This window comes from Bidens hawaiensis, unplaced genomic scaffold, assembly GCF_021521415.1.
Source record: "Bidens hawaiensis isolate Kalapana, Puna unplaced genomic scaffold, B.hawaiensis_p1.1 tig00013347_1, whole genome shotgun sequence".
NCBI lineage: Eukaryota > Viridiplantae > Streptophyta > Magnoliopsida > Asterales > Asteraceae > Bidens > Bidens hawaiensis.
Window position 1 is genome coordinate 691,476 of NW_027492132.1, and position 25,151 is coordinate 716,626.

Sequence of the window (25,151 nt, forward strand, 5' to 3'; positions counted from 1 at the left end):
TCTCCCTCGCGTGATTTCTAAACGTATCACAAAGTCTATAAAGGAATCTTACCGCCAAACAATGAATCCAAACAACTCAAGGCTTTGATCCAACATCCAATGAATCTTTACCCACGAGGTGAAGATTCTTAACTTCTCAAGCAGATGGAGCACTTGAAAGTTAACTTTAGAGATTAGCATGATGAAGATAGAAACATGTTTTTCAATAACTTGGTAAGGGTAAACACGTGAAATGAAGGTTCAAGAGAGGCATGAAACTGAAATGAAAGTGCGTTTGATGAATATAGAGGTAGTGAAGACAAAGAACAAAGTGGCACGCACAAGACGAGGTGGCAGAAATCGTAGATCTACTCAGATCCTTATACGAATCGTATGACCAATAATACAATTCGTATGACCTACTTTAAAAAATTACAAAATAGCCTTTGGACTTGACACTTTGTTGAATTGGTAGTTTTAGTCATTTTACTTTCTAAAACTCTATAAATCAACATAAACTTAACTACACGTTCTCAAAGGCTTGTATATACACTCATAATATGTACTTTGTTGAGTATATAACAAGTGAAAAAGGTTGTACATGTGTTAGAATCACCAGAAAAAAAGTATGTTGCGGTTTGTGCACGCCTTGGCACACCATACACCCAACATAGTATATCATATGCCTAACCTCATTATCGCCCCACGTCATTGATGCCATACCTAAAAGCTTTAATAGTTTGACCAGAGACCAAGTCAAAGATTCTTTCAAGAGAATAAATAGTGTGTTTGAAGAGACACATAGGAAACAGTTGGCTGTTGTCATACCGAACGGTAAGCTTCGGGATGAGATTAAAGTTTCGGTTGCGAGAAAGCTATTGCCTGCGTACACGGAGTTTTACAATGCGAAGAGAGTTGAGATGGGGAAAGAAAGAAAGTATGTGGGAGTTGTGAAGTACGCGCCTGATGATATGGGGCATGCGCTTTTGGATTTGTTCTTTGGGTCCGGGAGCGCATCAGGGTTGGGTTCGGTGTCGGTTTCTTCGTCTTTGTCGGAGTCAAGAAAGTCGCTTTCGCGGTGAACGTCGTGCGAAGCCGTACTGGTTTTATTTAATAATTAGTAATTGAGATTTTGCCCCACCCGGTTGTAGGGGATTTGTATGTATGTGTAAATACAATATATGTCCCTTTCTCATGGGAATATGAAGTACAATCGGATCGATCCGTTAATAAAAAATTACCATTTGAGGTTAAATATTAATTCTTAATTGTTTTATTGTGCATGTGATGTTTGTTGCATATCAATCTTGTTTTGTAATTTCTGACTTGTTTAAATGATAAAAGTGTGATTAACTTACTAATTGAAAACCAAAGTTATGTATAAAATGAGATATATATAAACGGGAAGGGTGATATATATGAGAAATCAAAATGAAACCGAATGGGAGAATAAGAACCACATGGACGCGATATTAAGGAGAGAAAATATTGTTGAGGTAGCAACGATAGTCTTTAAATGGATTAAACATGCCTGACGTGTCTTTGAATCATTTAGCAATGTTAAGGATGTGAGTTCATTCATAACCTATTTTTTTCTAAAAGCACCTAACCGACGAATGTTAAAAGTTAAAACGATTAAACACCCAACATGCCAACATTGAATCATCTCCTTCCGAAATAATCATACACCTCCTGAATCGAGTTTTATCATTTATACGTGTGTATTTTCTAATAATATACAAGATGGTTTAAGTTTTAAGGAATTTAATAGCATAAAAATATAGGAAGTTAATCTGAATTGATTTGAAAGGTTGTAATGTTTTTTTAAATCTTCTTTATTTTTGTATTTCTTTGTTTACGGGGACAGGGACATGTGAACCTCTTTTGAATTCATGAAATTACCCAATAGGATGTAGCCATCTCATCAAAACTCGTGTGAATCCAAACGAACCCATATCACTTGCGGGTGGTGTTTAGCTCCATCATCTAAGCTCTCAACTTTCCTAACTAAGAAAATCAACCCCCTGTCTTCTTATTTTTCTATCATCCGGCATGGGTTCGTGAACTTGAAAATGATCCCAAATTGACATCTAGCATGATGGAGGCAGTTGCATTGGTGTTCCCGGCCAACCCATTCTACCCTAAACATGTCTCCTTACCAATTGTCTTCTCTACGAAACCAGTGTTTTTACACGTTTTGTATTGGTTTGGATTTCCTTTTTTTCACATTTTTAGTTATAGCATGTTAAGAATATGTTCAACACAACCTTATTTTGAAGTGAACAAAACAACTAATTATGCAAGTATATACGTTTATATATATAATATCTACATACTCCTCAACCCCACCCCTATATGTTGAGTTGTTGATGATACATCTTTTCACGTGTACGCATTCATGTACCAAAAGTCCAAAACCACTCCATTAGAAAACTAAAAAGTTCACAAGAAATAATAATTAGAATTTAGTAAAAGCGTTCAACTAGACACAATCTTACTAAAACTAATCCTTAAGCAGGTGTGCCCTTGGAATCAACATAGAAGTTTTATGATCACACAAGACCATGCAACATCGAATGCGAAATGTCAAAAATAATATATATGACACGTGTAAGGTGTCACGATTTTTAATATTAGGCTATGTTTTATGGTAATCGCTAAAGTGTGCTAAGGCCTTGCTACGATGGCAACTAGTAACAAATAAGACATCACACGTCAGCACAACGAGGGTGTGAGGGTGGAGGTGCAATCATTTTACTCCACCTCACCTCAATCATATTTCACATTTCACTCTATCATAGCATACCCAATTTGATGTGATATGTGAAAATCCCTAACGTCTATGTGTCACGTTTTTGACAAACTCATATCTCACATTTCACACATTGCATAATACATGAACACCTTTGTCTAAGACACATTTCAACTTAGAAAAGCATCTCTGAGTTGGTGGGTCGGTTTTTGGGTAATTTTATTCTAAGATGACAACTACAAGACTAACATAAAATAGACACATTGATACCGAAATCATTGAACACGACCTTTTTTTAATATTATTATTACGTTTGTCTTGCATAGTTGCATGTGGAAGACAAAGTCAACAAATGTGAGTTATTCCTTTTATGCGTTTTCATTATTATTTTTTTTAGATTAATCACAACCATTTAAATATAAGATCAACGAACTAGATTGGTTTTTTACATTTTTCATTTTTGTGGCCCTTTGTATTTTAAACGTATCCTATTGTTTTATAAGGCATCGACATGTCTTGTTGGGTCATATTTACCCGTTTAGCATGTTTAATGGTCTTTTTATAAATGTCTTTATTTTGTGGTCATGAAATCAAGTTAGATGGTGGCGATTGCGTCTTTGGGATGAACTGTACATACAAGAAATAAAATTGACTAAATTACATTAAGCAAATCAAAGATGTCTACTAGTTTAGGTTTATGATAATCAAAACAACTTTATAAATTTATTTTAGAAAAGAAAAATCAAACTCAAAGATATCATTTATAAAACAAAATAGTTTTTCTACCCAGCGTGTTGCGTCGGGGCAGCTGCCAAACCTCAACGTTGAAACTCGGGCGTTGGTAAAACCCGAGCGTTATGAGATGAGTTGACATAAATTCGGTCAGTATCGGTATCCAAAAAAATATCCTCTGTCTACTGCAACTTTTCTCTATCCTTACTGTAACCTTTCTCTCACACTTTTTCATTTTCTCTTGATTTTAATTCCCTTGAAAATGGATGTCGATATTGATATCGGTATCCAATCCAAGATTTTCCAACGCTTCAATCCTTTGAACTACAGTGTTTTCAAGATCTGAAATCAAACTGAAACCATTCGAATCCTCCATACTGATCAATTAAGACTTGCCGTTCTTGATTCACTTCATGATAAACCCCCAAATGTCGCTGTGATAATTGTACCAAGAAACAGAGAACATGACTGGGTTTTCTCAACCGAAGAGGGTCACCGTCAGCTGCTTGAAAGACATTTCAATATATCAAGATTATTTGTAATTGGTAACACCACCAGTAACTTGAACAGCTACCGTTACAATCGAGCTGAACAAAGCGACGCAGAGAAAACTTCTGTGCAAAGGTATGTATCTTCAATGCTGAAACCGTTAATCCCATCCGGTGTAGAACTAAAGTTCATCAACTATTTTGATGGTTTGGTGTCAAGAACCACTACTTATGAGTCTAATAAGGATCCTCTGGGTGCTTATGCAATAACTGAAGAACTTGTGTTTATTTGTGGAAGAATGGAGTGGAGGAGAAGATTGCGGTTTCTTAAATCTGCTTACCACATCCATGCTGAGGTTCGTTTGATACAGTTTGATATCCATGGTAATATCATTCCAGTGGATACGAATGATAAGAGAGACGTTAATCATGAGGTGGATACTAAAGATATGGTGGATTCAAGCTGGTTGGCGATGGGATTTGGGTTATGTTTGGCAAAACTAGCTGGTAGCTGTAGCTGGAAGTTGTTAGCTATTAGCTGGAAGCTGGTGGCTAGAAGCTGTAGCTGGTAGCTGGAAGCTGTAGCTCTTTAGATATATTTAGATGTTTGGCAGAGTAGCTGGAGCTTTTAATAAAACATATAAAATTACTAAAATGGGCATAACTAAAATCAATAATAGTAAATGTATTTATTTTGGAAGGTTATTTAAGTAAATTATCATACTAAAAGCTTGTAGCTCTTTCTAAACGCTACTAGTAGAAGCTTTAAGCTTTTTCTCCTGACCTAAAAGCTTCAAGCTCCTTGAACCAAACAGAGCTTTTAATTGAGTATGAGCTTTTTTCTTAAAAGTTTGAAGCTTGTAGCTCCTAAAAGCTCCTAAAAGCTTCATGCCAAACATACCCTTGGTGTCGAAACATTGTTTAATCAAAAAGAAACGAAACAGAGAAAGGGGTTGGCTTTTGGATCCGTTGGTGGCGCGTTTCTCAACATTCTTTCTGTGGTGTCAAGTTTAGCACTTGAAGTTGTTTGTATTGTTGTTGATTTGATATTTTATCAGATGATTCTAGGGTGCTTTGGGACCTCAAAATCCCCATCCCCTGTGTTGACATATGTGTTGGATCCGATGATGATCCTCCAACTGTATCATGCCCCGCCGCCAAATGTGACCGGTTGGCTTGCTGTTTTTCAAAACAATAATCATGGTAGGTTTGATGTTCTTGTTGTTGATTTGAAGGAATTTGTTGGGGATCGTTTATGTGCACCTGTATCTATAATGTCAACATTGGGTTGTTTGCGAATGATGAGGTCGGTGGTTTGTGATGATGGGTTGTTAGTGATTCATGTGATTCCCAGTGATTACATTAATTACACTGATGTTTTGGCCTCTGTGAAAGATGTGTTTAGGAAAGTTTGGAAGATTGGTATTGACGGTGATAAGGATTTTATCATCGTGGCTAGTATGGATTTGACCTTTGTTACGCTGGAGGGAGGACCGATGTCAAAGTTTGTGCTGGAAGAGATGTAGTTTTGAAGTTTGTGTGGGGTTGTGAAGAGGTAGGTCCCAGCAGAGACCAGTTGGTCCCGCAAGACTCACCTTGAACAGGGACGTCTGCGCAAAGGCCATCTGCTCCCGCAGGACCCACCATGCTCATAGAATCTTACGCGCAGTACGCAAGCTGTACACGCAGGGAAAGCCTCCCAATGGTGAAGTACCCCGCCTGTTCCCGCAGTTGCGGATACAAGCCATCAGGGAAGGCTACCCGCAGACAGCAGGGCTACACGCACAAGACACTAGCTACTTCAGCAGTCACGTGAAGGAATGAGCAAGGCGGGAACAATCCCGCCCAAATGAGCCAGTCTGATTCTGAAAGATCTTTTGTACCATACCTACCAAGGTATGGATAGGACGGACGATCTGACCAGAACAGCCCATGAGCCAATCACAGGGTGACAGCTCACCGACAACAGTGCGAGGAGGAGCACCCTTTAGTACTGTTTGTCACTATTAGCCGCTGCCTACTCACCAACCCTTACTGTGGAGCATGCGCAGCCTACAGTTGGTGGAATAGTGTTACTGTTGGCCGTAACCTATTCACCAACCAGCATGGCCTGCGTACAATCCACAGTAAGTGGGACGTGCATAGTCTACAGTTGGTGGAATAGTGCAGCCGACTTTGTTACTGTTGGCCGTAACCTACCCACCAACCAGTATGGCCTGTGCGTAATCCACTGTTGGTTGAACAGGAATACTATTCAGCCGGCTGTACCTTCTAGAAAACCTACCTTCGGCTATAAATACTCCAACATCTTGGAATGGTAAGATCATCTGCTATCCAGTTATCTAGCAATCTCTTAATATACACTTATATTCAGAGCAACCTAGTCTGATTCTCACGCCGGAGGGTGGTCACAAGGAGGAACCCCCCCCCTTCTCAGTGACGAGCTTACGGTGTTTGTTTTGCAGGTCTCCTGAAGAACAGCCTTCTCAGCTAGACCTCATTCGTGGGAAACATTACTTAACCCCCAGATTATCTATAATCTGTACCGGGTCACTTAGTGTTTCTTCATTGGCGCCATCTGTGGGAAAAAGCTAGAACTATTTTAGTTTTCACAATTTCTGAAGAAATGGTTAACGTTACTCCGGTCCAAAGGCCTGTAACTGACCAAGAAACCCCGGTAACCACCCCAGCAACTGGGGGGAACACCGGCGGTTATACAATCCTTACGAACACTACCCCGACTACCCAAGCCGGGGCAAGTGGAGTAAATATTCCATTGGGGTTCACCGATACCCAACTGGAAAAACGAACGAAGGTCCCTCGCCAAACACTAGATCAAGTGAAGGCGTGGGCCGAAGCACGGCAAAGAGAATTCCAAGCCGAATTGGATGAACGCTTGCGTTCAGCTCAACAGGCTGACGAATTCACCAGTACTCGCCAACACCTCAATATGAGCAGTGACTGCGAGTACTCAGAAGACGAGTTGGAGTCTGATACCGACGCGAACCCTCGCCATAAGGCGAAAGGGAAGCGTAAGGACACGGACGTCCAACCAAAAAGGAATTTTGGGGAAGCTTTTAAACCAATCGCGGAGAGAAACCCGCGTGACTTCTCCAAAACCTTTAGACCAACTGCTACAAATGCAGGAAGGTCAAAATTCGCAAGAGACATTGCGGAGGCAATCGCCCCGAGAAGTGCCAAACAAATGTCAAACATTGGCACTTATGATGGTCTATCCGACCCAGACGACCATCTGAACAGGTTCATTGCGGGGGCTACCGTCAGCAACTGGACGGAACCCACGTGGTGCTACATGTTCCAGATGACTCTGGTTGGAGCAGCCAGGGCATGGTTCGATCGTTTACCGATCCACCACATATATGACTGGGCGGACTTTCAGAACAAGTTCAGCCAGCACTTCAGCCAACAGAGGAAGTACACTGAAGAGCAGTGGACGATCCTCAACTGCGTGAGAGAGGAGGATGAATCTTTACTAGACTTCATCACTCGCTTCAACTCCAAAAAGCTTAGTCTCGGCAACATAAGTGAGGATCTGGTTCGCGCCGCCTTCATCCAAGGCGCCAAATACCCAGAACTTATCCGCACGTTGACGGGTAAGGATGGCATGCCATCCACATGGGATGCCATCATGACGGCGGCAAAGCGCTTTGCCGAGACGGAAAAGCAACTGGGAAGGGACCTTCCCCAGAGTACGCACCTCTACACGCAGAGGACAAGAGAGAACAATGTCCGGATCGCCCGGCAGAACAAAAAGAGGAGGCTAGGTATTTGGCAGTCAAGGGTAAACTTTGACACCTCATCCAGCTCTCGCCCTCTTGTTGGCGGAAGGGACAACACACACCCTTCAAATCGAAAACACCGGTGGACGCCACTCACAAAGAGCGTCACGGAGATATTTGCCACGGAAAAATTGCCATGGCCCAAAGCCCCATCGATCCGGCAGAAACCTAATGCGGATCAAAGCAAATCCTGTGATTTCCACGGGACAAAGGGTCATGGTACTGAAGAGTGCACATCCTTGAAGGATATTATTGAAACATTTGTTAAGGATGGAAGGCTTGCACATCTCGTGGCATCGATCAGGAAGGGAGGAAGGAATGACAACCGGTACAGAGGTAACGGACGAAAGCCCGTCGACATCAGCATCAACATGGTTCATGGCAAGGTCAGAGGAAGAAAAAGACGGGTGATAGAACCATGCGCGTGGAAGGAAGCTGAGGTGCGCTTCCCGCGAGTGCCAGGAGGCCCCAGCAAAGAAGGCCCCATCGTCATCAGAAGCCAGCTGGGGCACTACATCACCTCCCGCACTCTTGCTGACAACGGCGCTTCGTCGACAGTGATGTACAGGCAGTTCTTTGATAAGCTGGATGATGAAGACAAGGAACGCTTGGAAACGGTCTACGCTTCAATGGAAGGGTTTGATGGCAGTACAGAAACACCCCTGGGTATCCTATCTTTCCCCGTTACTCTTACTGATGGGAATCATTCACGCACAGAAGACGTGGATTTTGTCGTGATGAAAAAGCCACACCACACATACGACATCCTATTCGGAAGAGATGGGATGGCAAGATTCAACGCCGTGGTATCTTCAGTCCACGGCATGATGGGATGGCCAACAGCTGAGGGTGTAGCAATGATCTCTGGCATTCCCCAGGTATGCATTGCATCTGTCTCATCTAAACCCAAACCGAAGAAGGCTAAACCAACCGTCACTGAACCGGAAAAATGGGCCTTCAATGGCAAATACCCCGACCAGGCCGTTACCATTGGACCAACAATTGTTGGTCCCACCCGCACCTTACTCAAGCGCTTACTGCAGAAAAACGCTGACATCTTTGCGTGGACACCAGCTGACATGACTGGTGTACCCCGAAGTAAGGCGGAGCATAAGCTCAAATGCGATCCGGCTGTTACGCCAATCGTACAAAAGCGCAGGGTAATGGGGCCTGAACAAACTAACGCGTGTAGAACCCAAGTCAAGGAACTCCTTGACGCAGGCATCGTACGCGTTAGTAGATATCAAACATGGGTTGCAAATCCCGTAATGGTACCGAAGAATGACAAACAATGGCGCATGTTCATAGATTTCAAAGATTTGAACAAAGCATGCCCCAAAGATTGTTATCCGTTACCAGAAATTGATCTCAAAGTGGATTCGTTGGCGCCATTTCGCCTTAAATGCTTCTTGGATGCGTATAAGGGGTACCACCAAATCCACATGGCCATTGATGACCAGGACAAAACCGCATTTCGGACGCCCGATGGTACATTTTGTTATAAAATGATGCCATTCGGACTTAAGAATGCAGGGTCCACGTACCAACGACTAATGGACAAAGAGTTTCATGCCCAAATCGGGAGAAACTTGGAAGTCTATATGGATGATTTGGTCATCAAAAGCCTCGAGCCTGAGGCGATGTTGAAAGACATTGAAGAAACTTTCAACACGCTCCGAAAGATAAACATGAAGCTCAACCCGAGCAAGTGTTCATTGGGGATGGAAGAAGGGAAATTCTTGGGAGTCATTGTTACTAAAGATGGCTTTAGAGCGAACCCTGAAAAGGTCGAAGCCATTGTTAAAATGGAATCACCTACCACCATCAAACAGGCTCAGACACTGAATGGGCGACTAGTCGCACTTAATCGCTTCTTGGCAAACCATGCGGATAAGTCGTTTCCTTTCGTGTCAACACTGAGAAACTGCTTGAAGAAAACGCACTTCCGCTGGACACCAGAAGCGGAAGCAGCTTTTCAGGAGATTCGGTCACGCCTGATCGAACTCCCAACGCTTACAGCACCACAAGCGGGAGAGGAGTTAATCCTATACCTTTCCGCAACAGATAGAGCAACCGGGGCAGTCTTGCTAGTAGAACGAAAGGGCATCCAGATGCCAATCTATTATGTTAGTCGTGTACTAACAGACGTAGAAACCCGGTACTCTACCCTCGAAAAATTGGTCTTAGCACTTATACACGCTTCACGCAGGTTAAGACGATATTTCCAGGGCCACCCAATCACCATTCTCACCAACTTCAAACTCTCAAATGTTCTAGGCAAACCCGAATTATCGGGACGTCTAGCCAAATGGGCAATTGAATTGGGAGAATATGCAATTAAGTACAAGCCAAGACCAGCCATAAAAGGCCAGGTCTTGGCCGATTTTATTGCAGAAGTCCCCGTTTCGCGGGAAAAAGAGTGCCAGGAGGAGGCTCAACCCTCCCCAGCACAGGACGTCAATGATGTCTGGCGACTCTACACTGATGGAGCAGCCAGTAACGAGGGTTCAGGCGCAGGGTTAAAATTAACCAACCCAGCAGGCCAAGAATATACTTACGCTATTCGGCTGGACTTTCCAAGTACGAATAACGAAGCCGAATATGAAGCATTCTTGGCCGGTTTGAGAATTGCGCGTAAGATGGGAGTGAAAAACTTAGAAGCCCACGTGGATTCCATGCTGGTGGCCAACCAAATAAATGGAACATACACGGCTGTGAATAACACCATGGCCCTGTACCTCGCCCAGGCAAAAACCCTTATGCGTGATTTTAGTGATTGTAAAGTCATACACGTCAAGCGCAGCGAAAACAAATCTGCGGATGCGTTAAGCAAGCTTGCATCACTAGCCTTCACCCACTTGGGAAAGGACATCCGCATTGAACTCCTCGAAGCACCATCAGTCCCGCACAAGGAAATTTGTGTCATCCAGAACAATACAGAAACATGGATGACACCAATAATAAATTACCTTGCAGCAGGAATACTACCAGAGTCAAAAACACAGGCAAGAAAACTACGCTGTAAAGCACTGAATTATCAACTCGTCAATGACATCCTTTACAGACGTAACTTTCTTGGCCCACTCTTGAGATGCGTAGACAACCAAGATGCCGACTACCTCCTAAGGGAAGTACACGAAGGCATCTGTGGGGTACACGCAGGCCCCCGCGCTGTTGTAGCCAAGCTAAACAACGCGGGATACTTTTGGCCGGGGATGCATACGGATGCACTGGCATACATCAGAAAATGCAGGTCTTGCCAGCTTTACGCACCTAACACGCATCGCCCAAAAAACGAACTGGTTCCAGTCACTTCTTCGTGGCCATTTCAGAAGTGGGCCATCGATGTGACAGGCCCATTTCCTACAGCAGCAGGAAATGTTCAGTTCCTAGTGGTAGCCATCGACTACTTCACCAAGTGGATAGAAGCAAAACCTTTAGCCCAAACAACCGCAAAGCATATCAAAAAATTTATTTGGGAATTTATAATTTGTCGTTTTGGACTTCCACAGAATTTGGTGAGCGATAACGGCACCAACTTTGCTGACAAGAAGCTACAACAGTGGCTGAAAGAACTTCAAATCACCCACACCTTTACCTCAGTGGCACACCCGCAAGGTAATGGTGAGGTGGAAAGAGCAAACAAGAGCATCGTCGAAGGCATCAAGAAAAGACTTTTGAAACACAGATCCGGCTGGGTGGACGAGCTTCCGCACGTCCTTTGGGAAAACAGAACGCTGAAGAAGGCCAGTACGGGGGAAACCCCGTTCAGCCTCACTTATGGCACGGAAGCCATGGTCCCGGTCGAAATTGGTCTACCCTCACCAAGGGTCTTGAGTCAGCCAGAAGACAATGATGCGGAAAGACGGTTGGATCTTATGCTAACCGAGGAACGCAGAGACTTAGCCGCAGTGCGTGAAGAGAATTACAAACGACAAATGCAAAAGTACTACAACACGCGGGTAAAACTCTGCAACTTCAAGGAAGGAGACTACATACTACGTAACAACGAGGCTTCGAACCAAGAACGCCCAGGAAAGTTGGCCCCAGTCTGGGAAGGGCCATATGTTATCAAACAAGTTCTGGGAAAGGGCGCATACCGGCTCGAAAGGCTCGATGGCACTCCCATCCCAAGAACATGGAATGGAGCTCAATTACGCAAATGTTATATGTAGATCAATTCCAAAACTTGTAAAGGAAAGGCCAAGAGCCACTTCTAATGGAAATGATTCTCCTTTCATAATGTGTTTACCTTTATTCTTATGAACTCCCTACTAGTGCCGGTGTTTACCACAAAGGGGGAGAAGTAAGTCGTTACGTGTGGAAGGCGGCAAAACCCGCATAAACAACGTTAAAAATAAGGGAAACTTACACGCAGGTATGATGTAAAGTTTAGCCATCCTTGTAAGTGCAAGTGACGGTCTTATCCGCACAATCACAAATAAGGAAGCAAAACTTTAAACTATCATTTACCACGTTCAAAGGTTATCCTAAAAAAAAAAAAAAAAAAAATACAAGGAAAAAAGGAAACCCTACACGCAGGTCAGGTATGGGTAAAGTTTAGCCATCCTACCAAGTGCAAGTGACGGTTCTATCCGCACAATCACGAAGGAGGAAGCGAAACTTTAACCCACTATCAACCACGTTCAAAGGTTAACTTTTCCTAAATACTTAGAAATGAGGAAAACCTGCACGCAGGTCAGATAAAGGTTAAAGTTTAGCCATCCTACCAAGTGCAAGTGACGGTTCTATCCGCACAATCACGAAGGAGGAAGCGAAACTTTAACCCACTATCAACCACGTTCAAAGGTTAACTTATCCTAAATACTTAGAAATGAGGAAAACCTGCACGCAGGTCAGATAAAGGTTAAAGTTTAGCCATCCTACCAAGTGCAAGTGACGGTTCTACCCGCACAATCACGAAAGAGGAAGCGAAACTTTAACCCATCATCAACCACGTCCAAGAGGTTAACTTATTCTAGAACACTTGGAAAATTGATAACTTAAACTAAGTATGCAAGTCATGAGTTTATAAAGCAAGGAATCCAAAGAAGGAAATAACAATCTTATACGCAAAAAGATTTATATTTCAATAATATATTACAAGAATGGCCGGGTTACTACCCGCCTAGAAGAGAATCTATACAAGTCTAAGCAATGGAAAGGGATCTTCGGGGTCAAGCTTCAAGGCCGCCTCCACTAGGACCCGCTCCGTCAGAAGAACGGGGTGGTTCGAGGAAAGCTTTGAGGACAGCTAACCCATCATCAGCAACAGCTACTTCATCCACCTTTTCCACCACTGGATGCGGGAAGGCGGCGTATTGGTTCAATGCTTGGTCGTAAATGGCTTCGGTATCCACATCGAACAAAGGGAAGTTGGAAGGCGGGACGCCTTTCTCAACAAACCCTAGACCAAGCATGAAGCCGGCCTTTTCCCCATCATCATGAGAAGCGTTGAGGGCTGCGGTCATAGCATCATCGTAGGAGGTCTCTGAAAAGACCCGACGCACAACCTACAAAGAAAAAAATACAAGTATTAGAACCTTTTCTTACAAAAGAAATGCGTGAAGATAAATCTAAACATACCTGAGGCAACGCTTCTCGAAGAAGCCATTGGAGGGCAGCTTGAGCTTCGGTATGGGCGCGTTCGGCTTCGCTCTTGTTAAGGTTGGCAAGTAAAACTTCCTTAGCGGCAGCCTCTTCGACGCCCTTAAGCTTCCGCTCGGTTTGGTCAAGCACCCCCCTCTGGTCCAGGATTTCCTGGAGTTTCTTGGCATCTTCCATTGCCAAGGCATCATGAGCGCGTTGGAGAGCCTCTAATTTGCCTTTCAGCTCCTCATTCTCCAAACGCAGAGGCTCAGCAACGGCTTCAGCCTGGGCAGCCCTCTCGGTTGCGTTTCGCGCAGTTTCCCTGGCCAACCGAAGCTGTTCATTCACAGCTTGGGCAGCCTTGGAACGGGCCTCGAGTCGCGCCTGAACTTCAACCTCGAGGGCCTTGAAGGCCTTCTCCTTGGCGGCGGCAGCTGCCGCCAGCTGTTGGTTCTCCTCCCGGAGAGCACGCGCTTCAGATACGTCTTTGGCGCAAGCTGCTTTCAACTTGTCGTTTTCACGACAAAGCAGCTCGATGCGCGGCTGCATCCGGGCCTGGAGAACCCGAAGCTCATTGGTTAGCCTACCCTCCTGGTAGCTAGCCATGGCTTCCCCCAACGCACCATGAGGAGCAGCGTGGCGAGCCCAGTCCACGCACTCCACAGGGGTACGAAGGGTTGTTCCTCGGCGTATGTTCCATCGTGGAACATACACTTCATTGGAATCCGACACTGCAAAAGAAACAAAGACAGTAAGGAAAAGATGATAAAAAAAAAGGGGAAAAAACAAAGGAACCCTACGCACCTGTAGGGTCAATGACAGGCCGATATCCGCCAAACCCATCACCTGAACCTAAAGGAAATCCATCCAACAGGTCAGGCAGATGGGAAGGTGGCAAAGATCGGCGGGAAGCCCTGCGCGTACCTGAGGGTCCGGCTGTCGGTGCCGGTGGCGCGGGCATGGTGGCAGCCGCCGTGGTCGCCGTCGTGGTCTCCGCCGCGGTCGCCGCCTCCTTAAAAGCAGCAGTAACCGCCGGTTCCGTGAAGGATGCTGTAAAAATCGCACTCACGGCCGGCGGTGACGTCATCTCGGCCGGAACAGTTGGCTCGACGGAACGAGCAACTGGACCAGCGGATGCAGGCGCAGGCGACTGGGTCGACGCCTCAGGAAGGCTGACCGAGCCTACCGTCATTGGCGAGGAGGTACTCCCCTGCGTTTCACCCCGGATTGCGTCAACATCCACGCCTGCACAAAGAAAGTGTTAAAAGAAAATTATGAAGTGACAAATCTACAAAGGCATTATGATTATACTTACGGGTTTTCTTGACCCTGAACGTACGGACGGGCGGGGAGGAACCCGATGGAGCCGGCCTCTTGGTACCGGTCACCGTCGTCTTCGTTGGTTCTCCGGAGGTAACGGTCGTAGCCTCCGGAGCAGTGGTCTTCTCACCACCGGGCTTCCCCGCCACCTCTTCACTATCTGACTCCGTGTCAGATAGAACCACTGGATCAGCTGTGGAGGCCTTCTCCTTCCCCTTCACGCCGGCAGCAGTCTTCTTCTTCCGCACAAGGGGAGGACCATCTGCGGATTCCTCAGAAGAAGACAGGATGTAAGGATTTCCAGCAACGGGTACAGCATTGAGGGGTTCAGGATAGAATATCTCCTTACCTGGCCGCCGGTGGCTCAGGATCTCTTGGCCCGGCGGATAGACCTCCACAAACCTATCCGCCGTTTGCTCCAGGATGGGCAACTCATTGTCGTCCAGAGCACGAGTGCCCACCCGCACGGGACTGTCAGCTTCCCGCGGGAACAGGAGCGACTCCAAATTATTCTCCTCTGAAAGAAAAGAAACAGTTAGAAAATAAACTAATATCAGCAAGAAAGACAAGACATACCATAAGGAATAGAGTTCAAACCGTATTCGAGAAGGATAGGAAACCGAGACGCATCCTTCCATACCCGGCTCATCCCCAGCAGCACCATCCCGGACTCCGCAAACCGGTAAACCGGAGATTGGACCCGGGATATCTTCGCGAACCATTCCGCCTCCTGGTAGCTGGAAGCGTGAAGGCTCGGAAGCGCTTGACCCTTCTTGAACTTCATAGCAATGGGGATGGCACGGGCAGAGATGTAGAAGAACTCCCGCTTCCACGCTCGGAGACTGCGCTCGGTCACGCAGATCTTTAAACCCTTAATACGGGTTGTCAGGGTGTACCACCCTTGGACGCACCTCCAAGTATAGAAGGTCATCAGGCGGTCCACGTAGGGCTCAATACCCAGAATCCGGCACACCCACTCGAAGTGCCGGACCTTGGCAATCGCCATCGGATGCACCTCGGTCAGGTGCACCCCGTGCCTCTCCAGGACACGGTACATAAACTTTGTCAATGGGAACCTAAGGTTTCCATAAACAAAGAATGCAGCATATACCCCGATCTTGCCACTGGGGGCATCGTACACAGTCTGGTGAGATTCAGGAAACTCAGGCTCGAGAGACTCGAGCATGAACTTCCTGACGATGTACTGGTACTGATCGACAGGTAGAGCACACTGGCACTCGCCAGCAGTACTCCTATCGTCGGCTACAGCTTCAGCATCATGAGAAGACATTTTTGCAGAAAGAAGAGTGATTTCGGGAAAATGCTTGCCTGAAAAAGGGGAGTATTTGCCGGAAATCACTAAGAAGAAGAAGAAGAGAGGTGAAAGTGTGAATTGCAAATAACCCTCTTCCCCCTTTATATAGTAATCGCAATTAATGCGGTGAATTTAATGCGGAGGAGAGAGAAATCGACAGTGCAATGAAACTATGACACGTGGCAAAAAGCAAGCTGGCAACAGCTGTTGAAAGGACGTGCCAGTAACTTCGCGGCCACGCGCCCAAAAAAACACGCCCACGCGCCTGAAAAAGCGACTGGAATGACCATGTTCTGTCACGTCACCATAACTTCCTGCACGTCCTGACACAGTCAGAAGAAACTGTCGCACGACGTTTCAGATGTTTGGATTGTTCTTATCCTTACCAACCTTTTGAATTTCAAAATTCAAAAAGATTCAAAAGTAAGCGGGAAAACACCCCTTACCTTGGCAACCAAGTAACCATAAGACGGACGCGGGTACAGTGTTAAGGCAAAACCCTTCACATACCTTGCACCCGCAGGGAATTGAAGCCAAGAATACCCCGGCAACAAAGTAACTATAAGACGGGTGCGGGTGCAGTGTTAAGGCAAAACCCTTCACATACCTAGCACCCGCAGGGAATTGATGCCAGGGGCACCTTGAAAGTAAAGCAACCGTAAGACGAGCGTGGGTACAGTGTTCAGGCAAAACCCTTCACGTACCTAGCGCTCCGCAGGGAATTGAAACCAAGAAGGATCTTCTGGGCAATGCTTGCGGAAACGGAAATAACATCCCCGCATAGCGGGAACGTCGAGAACTACATTGTTTGAGGCTCCAGGATGGAATTGGTGGTTTAAACATAATTGATCACTATGTTCAAAACCACTAAAACCTCAAGGAGAATCCACACAAGTGAGACTCAACGCTCCTGACTTGCGAGAAGGTTACATACCTACCCGCATCATACCCAAAGATCAAGCAAAAAAAAAAATCGGGAATTTTTGCAAGTGACATTAGGAAACCCGCGGGAAGAATCCCCACGGAGAACCTTAAAACTAAACCCTTTTCAAAACCCCTTGCTTAAAGTCCAAAAGTTCACCTCACTTTATTAAACATTCGTGAGAAGAACATTGGACTGGGGGGACTTGAAGAGGTAGGTCCCAGCAGAGACCAGTTGGTCCCGCAAGACTCACCTTGAACAGGGACGTCTGCGCAAAGGCCATCTGCTCCCGCAGGACCCACCATGCTCATAGAATCTTACGCGCAGTACGCAAGTTGTACACGCAGGGAAAGCCTCCCAATGGTGAAGTACCCCGCCTGTTCCCGCAGTTGCGGATACAAGCCATCAGGGAAGGCTACCCGCAGACAGCAGGGCTACACGCACAAGACACTAGCTACTTCAGCAGTCACGTGAAGGAATGAGCAAGGCGGGAACAATCCCGCCCAAATGAGCCAGTCTGATTCTGAAAGATCTTTTGTACCATACCTACCAAGGTATGGATAGGACGGACGATCTGACCAGAACAGCCCATGAGCCAATCACAGGGTGACAGCTCACCGACAACAGTGCGAGGAGGAGCACCCTTTAGTACTGTTTGTCACTATTAGCCGCTGCCTACTCACCAACCCTTACTGTGGAGCATGCGCAGCCTACAGTTGGTGGAATAGTGTTACTGTTGGCCGTAACCTATTCACCAACCAGCATGGCCTGCGTACAATCCACAGTAAGTGGGACGTGCATAGTCTACAGTTGGTGGAATAGTGCAGCCGACTTTGTTACTGTTGGCCGTAACCTACCCACCAACCAGTATGGCCTGTGCGTAATCCACTGTTGGTTGAACAGGAATACTATTCAGCCGGCTGTACCTTCTAGAAAACCTACCTTCGGCTATAAATACTCCAACATCTTGGAATGGTAAGATCATCTGCTATCCAGTTATCTAGCAATCTCTTAATATACACTTATATTCAGAGCAACCTAGTCTGATTCTCACGCCGGAGGGTGGTCACAAGGAGGAACCCCCCCCTTCTCAGTGACGAGCTTACGGTGTTTGTTTTGCAGGTCTCCTGAAGAACAGCCTTCTCAGCTAGACCTCATTCGTGGGAAACATTACTTAACCCCCAGATTATCTATAATCTGTACCGGGTCACTTAGTGTTTCTTCAGGTTGTGTGGTGTAAGAATTGTAATTTTGAAGTTTGTGTGGGAAGAAATGTAGGCTTGAAGTTTCTGCGTTCTGTTTTTTAGAACTAGATAAAAAAGGATACTCTGTTTAGCATCGGTTATGAATGTGTTGTTTTTGTGTTCCATGTAGACACACTTCATTAGTTGGAAATTGAATTAAAGATGATGTTTATCCTTTTAGATTCATATACTTCACCTTTTTTTATAGCTTTTAATAATTCCATGCCAAAAGTTAACTAGGCAGTAGGTACACTACTAGTTACCATAGCTGTCTAGTGTTGTTTGACCATTGAAATTTGAAATATTATTGTTAGACTATATCCAATATAACACTTGAAGTGTGCGTTTGGGTGACCTGTCGCTAATGATGATTCATTATTTATATTATTTTATGCACCTACTAAAATTTTCTCCAAAGCTTTATATTAGGCAGAAGTGATTTAGTTAAACAGATTAATTGAATATATTATTTACTTAATACGATAGGGAGAGTTGACAAAGCTAAATGAAAATGATGTCTGACTTTAGAGTAAAAAAAAGGACAAGAAAAGCAAGAAGAAACAGTAAACAAACAGAGATATGACATAAAGTGATGGTTTATCATATATGAATGGTTTATGACCAGCGGTTATTCATCCAATCAGGTTTAACGGAAAACGAGGTTGTAGTTTTGATTATTGGAGCGATATGGGACACCTCATACAAAGAGAAATTTGTGCTATTACCTACGCTAAAGAGAAATTTGTGTTATCATTGTGGGTTAAAGTTCTAAATATTCTTCCTCTCTTTCAAATATGTTTGTTAGTTGTTTGCATAATTATTTATATGTAACATATTTAATCCAAGCGGTTTTATTTATGGCTTGGTTATGTTTTTCCATCTTTGTACATCAGATTGGTATTCCAATTTTTCGCTCATGTCAAATGAGTTTATAGTCATGTACATATATAATAATTGAGCTCTGATTCATTCAGGTGGTTAAGGTGCAATCTTAAAGGAGACAACATTCAGGTAAATTTATAAGAAGTTCAATATATTTATGGTATGTTAGCGTTCTTTAAACTGACAAAGATACTTTTAACCTAAGTTGTTTATGTTATCCTTCTTTAAGTTGGTAAAGATACCTTTCACCTAAGTTGTTTAAAGTATGTACATTTTATACATTAATGGTCTTCTTTTAATTCTAAATGTCAACTTGAATATTCAAATTCAAAATATAATTTAAAATCAAATCTTTAACGTAGTTTTTCTTTTTTGTGGTTATCAGTCTTCCTAAAAAAACTTGAGAGTAATTTGTTTCACAAGTTTATTCAAGGTCAAAATGCATGATATTGTGTTTCAAACTACATCAATGTTGACCAAATAAATAATGTAGATTTGGATGCAAGTGATTGCTGCTGCTATACGCCCAAATATTAAGCCAAGTGTTGATCAACATTTTAAAATGTAGCAACAAAATAAGCCATTCTAGACATGAAATGTATATAATAATAGTGGTGTCGCTAAGGTAATTTACTAAATTACCCTTGGACAGGCATGACACATTGAAAAGGCGTTTGGCCCATTAAGACAATGTATCAATTGTATTTCTATCACTTTGTTATTTGTACATATTGTTCAGCTTTCATTTGCATATTTTATTTAAAATGGAATTATAGATAGAACACCAATATGCATTTTGACAACACACATTTGGCAATTAAAATTTGAACTTTTATGCAACCATAGGCAATTGAACTGTACTGTTATACATGCCTGTATCTATGTGCAGATTTAAAAAGCCCGGCTCATTTTGTTTATTTTTTTATACCCCGGCGCAATTTGGTCTTTCGAATATAAGGGATGCATTAATTTGACTTTTGGAGGTCAAACAATTATTAATATGGTTTGGTTTGTGAAGACTAAAGTAACTACTGTTCAAGATGCAATCTTTTATGTAATGAAATATAGATTCAAAATGTTCTAAGTTTGACTACCAAAGTGCATCAGAACAGATTTATTCTTGTATAACTAATTCTATATTTAAAATTGTTGTAGCCTATACTTTAGGAATACTTTGTGTTAACAATGTATAATAAGTTGATTGCCAAATTGTATTATTGATATTATTGAATATTTATATATATATATATATATATTAGTTTTACAACTTTCTAAAGCATTGCTGGTTGTACCTTAGGCAGATTGTGTTGTATCTCTACTTCCTTCATATGCTATGTTGTTAAACTTACACGTATCATCTATTCTTTACACGTGCATCAACGTTGGTACTGCAATCTCCTCATGTTTTCCACTTGCAGTTGATCTACAGCCACCACCATAATGCTTTCGCCTCTTGCCGTAGTGACATCTTCGATTCGTTGTTGCCGGGTTCCGTTTGGTGAACCCTAGGCGACGGCGTGGCGGAGACCGGCGACTTTTGGTTGACTATGGTTGTGATTCTATTTGTTTAACCAATTTCTTCACTCTGAGGTATGAATTTATGAATTTTATGTAACCGATTCTATTTGTGATTCTTGTTTTTATCGATAGTTTTCTCTCTATTGTGAGAGATCACCGGCCACCGGTGGTTTATGACGGTGGTGTTGTGCCACTTTTGTGACTCCGGTTTCGTCTATTACATATGGCTCCGATACTTTTGTTGCCGGGTTCGATTTTATAAACCCTAGGCGATGGAATGGTGTGACTGTTGCCGAGTTCCGTTTTGGAACTCTAGGCGACGGCGGTGGCGGTTGTCTATGGTTGTGACTGAAGTAACAGGGTGATGTTATCGCCTGTCTGTGCTCTGATTATGATTGTTGCTGATGTATCTAAGTCTCTGCTATATTTATCTTTACATCATGAAAGAAATGCACACAAAGTGATTTTTGGTTGAAGTGTGAATTGTTTTAACAACATTGGATTAATCATTAATGGGTCATATTGAGTTGTAACACTTCTTAACAAGTAAGGTTAGATTTTAACGGGCCCAAGTGTTCTTGAATTGGCCGCGTATCCAGTACATTGTTGTCTCAGTTAGTATATGCAAAAAAAAACTAATTACTATAGAAGATAAGCTTCATGAAAGGGTACCATCATGTATTGACTTTTAAAGGTTAGAATTAAATATAGCTTCTAATGCGTAAAACAAGGTTTATTATATGTCGTGTCCTACATCCCCGCCACAACGTGTGGGCATATACTCTCTTATATATCGTGGAAAGATTCGGTTTCTTTCTCTCTTTTAGTCGGCAATGATGGTGGCCCGCTACTTGGCGTGGCAACCTCAGTTGCAGCTGTGGCGATGCTGAGTCGTACTTTGTTGGGTTTGGTGGCTTGAGTCGATGATGATGACTATAAGCTCACCTGAGAACAGTTTACATGCAGATTTTTTTGGCATCTAAACTAATTTGGGTATCTATTAGCGTTTGATGTTTCGAGTCACTGAATTTGAATTTCACTTGATCTAGAAATCTCAAATTGGTTGTCTTCACTCTGGGTCATAATCGAAGTGAAAGGACGATTTGAAATATATATATTTTCATTACGAGGCAGCTCTGGTACGGAAGTAGGCTGATATTTGGAGTGTTTGTAAATGGGCCAACTCGCTGTGAACTGATCAGGTTCATCTCAGTTAGTGATAAGGGTACTTTTGGAAATTGTGGCATATTATTTTTGGTTAATAACGGACATGGTTTTTGCTTGATTTTGGGTTATGTCGTAGTAGTATTGTATTCAACAGTTGCTGCAAGGGTATTTCAGGTATCTATAACTTAAGTGACTGTTGGCAAAATGGAGTTTAGACTGATTTTTACTGTCGCCGGGTTCCAGTTTGGAGCCCTAAGCGATGAAGGTGGTGGTTTATGGTGGTAGCGGACCTTGGACTTTTTTATGTGGTTGTAGATGAGGGCTTTTGTGCTAATTTTGGGTGTTTCATAGCTGCCTTTTGTTGGCGCTGTTGTGGTCGGCTATTGAGGCGTCTATGATTGTGAATGTATTGCGATCGATCCGATCCCTCCGTAAAGCTTATAGCATCTTCAGGTCTCAATCACACAGCAGGTAATCAATTCAATTATGTGTAATCATCATTTGATATAGCCAATGTTGGTAATCAGCGAACAAATCACACAATTCACAAATAAATAAGAACAAGATGATATACACAAACTGATTCTTGAATTAAATTACTGAACATTCGATGATGAATATCTGAATACGTTGAATACATGATCGATTATTTTGTCTGACATCATTCCCTATTTATAGACTAAATAATTACATATTAACCCTACTAATTATAATAATTACAATAAGACCCCTATACTTAATATAAATATTAATAAGTTTAGTTTATATACTAATACTCCCCCTTAAACTAAACTTAGTTTAAGTGAGGTCTTCGTTTCTTCAAGATCCGGTTGCCATCACAGTAGCGTTGGTTCGTCATCTTCATCCCGGATCAAGTTTGCCTCCTGCATTCTTTTCCAATTTGGACATTCATGCCTGAAATGTCCACGCTCATTACACTTGAAACATTTTATGTGATCCTTCTTCTGTTGGCCTTGATTTCCTTGTTTATTCTTCCAAGTCTTCCTATACTTGCCTCGACCACCTTCTTTGTTTCCTTGCTTTGAATTTTCATGACCGCAATGTTCACACTTTTGTTCCTTTACTTTCTCTTTTCCTTCTTCTTTAGTGAACAAAGTCTGTCATGCATGTCTACCTCCTTGTTTTTCTTATTGGTGCGTTCCTCGAAAGCCTTTAACCTTCCAACGGCTTCTTGGAATGGCATTGCACCAACATCCACAAACTGCTCGATCGTAGCAACAATCTGTATGAATTTTTTTGGCACGGAACTGAGTAACTTTCGGACCAGTTTCTTGTCATTCATGGTATGCCCAAGATTTCTCGCTTGTGATGCAATCTCACTTATTTTCCCAGCATACACATCAAGCGACTCGTCAACACCCATTTTTAGAGACTCAAAATCTGACTTGAGTGTTTCTAAACGCGCTTCTTTAACTCTGTCAACTCCAACATGTCGAACCTTTAATGCGTCCCAAATTTAAATGGCCGAAGTGAAATTAGCAATTTGCATACCATGTTTTCTGGAATCGCTTGGAATAGTAATGCAATTGCAGTATTATCCTTTTTCTCATCAAATTCGTTGCCCTCTTTTGGTTCGATAGCTTCCCAAATTCCATGGACGTTAAAGATCGATCTGATCTTTATAGCCCAAATGGTGTAATTTTTGGAGTTTAGCACAGGGCATTGAAAACTCATTGATGTCCCTCCTTCCTTTGAAGTCACAACTTCTTTATCCTTGGACTCGACCATTTTACGAGTTTTCTTTTTCCCAATCTTGATAACTTGACTATTACAAATTTAGAAAAAAATTGTTGTCAACTTTAATCCAAACAGTTTCGGGTTATAAACAAACCAACTGTTAATCCCAGAAATAGTGAACGGGTTTTTTTTTTGAAACCAACTATTTCAACAACGGTACTCGGGTTTTCCGATCACAATGTAAATCAAAACCAAACCGTTTTCTACCAAGAATAGTACACGGGTTTAACAAGGCAAGCCAAAACCAACTGTTTGTCTCAACCAACAACAGTGCACGGGTTTATCCGTTGCCTAAGCCGACTATTCTAAACACAAAAAAAACAACTGTTTTCCTTAAAAACCGAGATGAATAGTACACGGGTTTAACAAGGCAAGCCAAAACCAACTGTTTGTCTCAACCACAACAGTACACGGGTTTATCCGTTGCCTAAGCCGACTATTCAAAACACAAACGGTATACTGGTTTATTGGGTAAAGTGAAACAAAAACCAACCGTTAAATAATCAAAACGAACCAAACTCGTTTTTAACCAAAAACACAATACTTTGTGTAGGGCCTGAATTGTCCCAAATAGAGTTGTTTCTAAACAATCCCACAAAATCTCTTGATTCTGTAACCGGATTAAACAACCAATACAATATGATTGTGTACTTGAATTTATATACAATAAGTATAAAACCTTCAAGAATCACAAACTGATCAAGAACCAGATTGATTATGCAAACAACTCAGATTGATTCCTGATTACAAAAAACGAATTCTGATTCAAACAATTAATTGACTAATTGCCAATCAGATTGCTTACTCTTTGTGTTTCTGGATATCAATTACTTTATGATCTACAGTTAAAGGGCCTATCAAATCAATTTCTTTTGGAAAAATCAATAACCCAATTGATCAAATTCTTAATCAATTTCAAATAGGCTATTGTTTGATCGATCGGTTTCTAGAACAAACACCAGTTTGATCGCACCCTCCTTTTGTTTCCCTTGATCGATTCAATTAATCACACAGATTCCCAATTGATCGATTAAAAACTGGGACGTTCACAAATAGAATACCCAAATCGATTAAAACTCTTGGCTCTGATGCCACTGTTGGTAATTAGCGAACAAATCACACAATTCACAAATAAATAAGAACAAGATGATATACACAAACTGATTCTTGAATTAAATTACTGAACATTCGATGATGAATATCTGAATACGTTGAATGCATGATCGATTATTTTGTCTGACATCATTCCCTATTTATAGACTAAATAATTACATATTAACCCTACTAATTATAATAATTACAATAAGACCCCTATACTTAATATAAATATTAATAAGTTTAGTTTATATACTAATAGCCAATGCTTTTATCCGTTTGACATTTAATCTTTGTTTTTGAAGAGATTTTATCTTAAATAATTGCAGGGTGTAATATATACTATTAGATTGCTGATCAACGCATGGTAGGTGATGCTATCAACATGGGCGGATCTACGGTAGTAACAGGTGGTTCCGCGGAACCACCCGAGTTTCGAAATTATAGTGTATTTATATATAGAAAATAATAAAGGAACCACCTTATAAATTATACAGGAACCATTTTAAAAACATATAAAATGCATGCCCGGCTGGTAGTTTGTGGGTTTTGTAACTCGGAGGTCGCAAGTTCTATTCCCGTTTTAACAG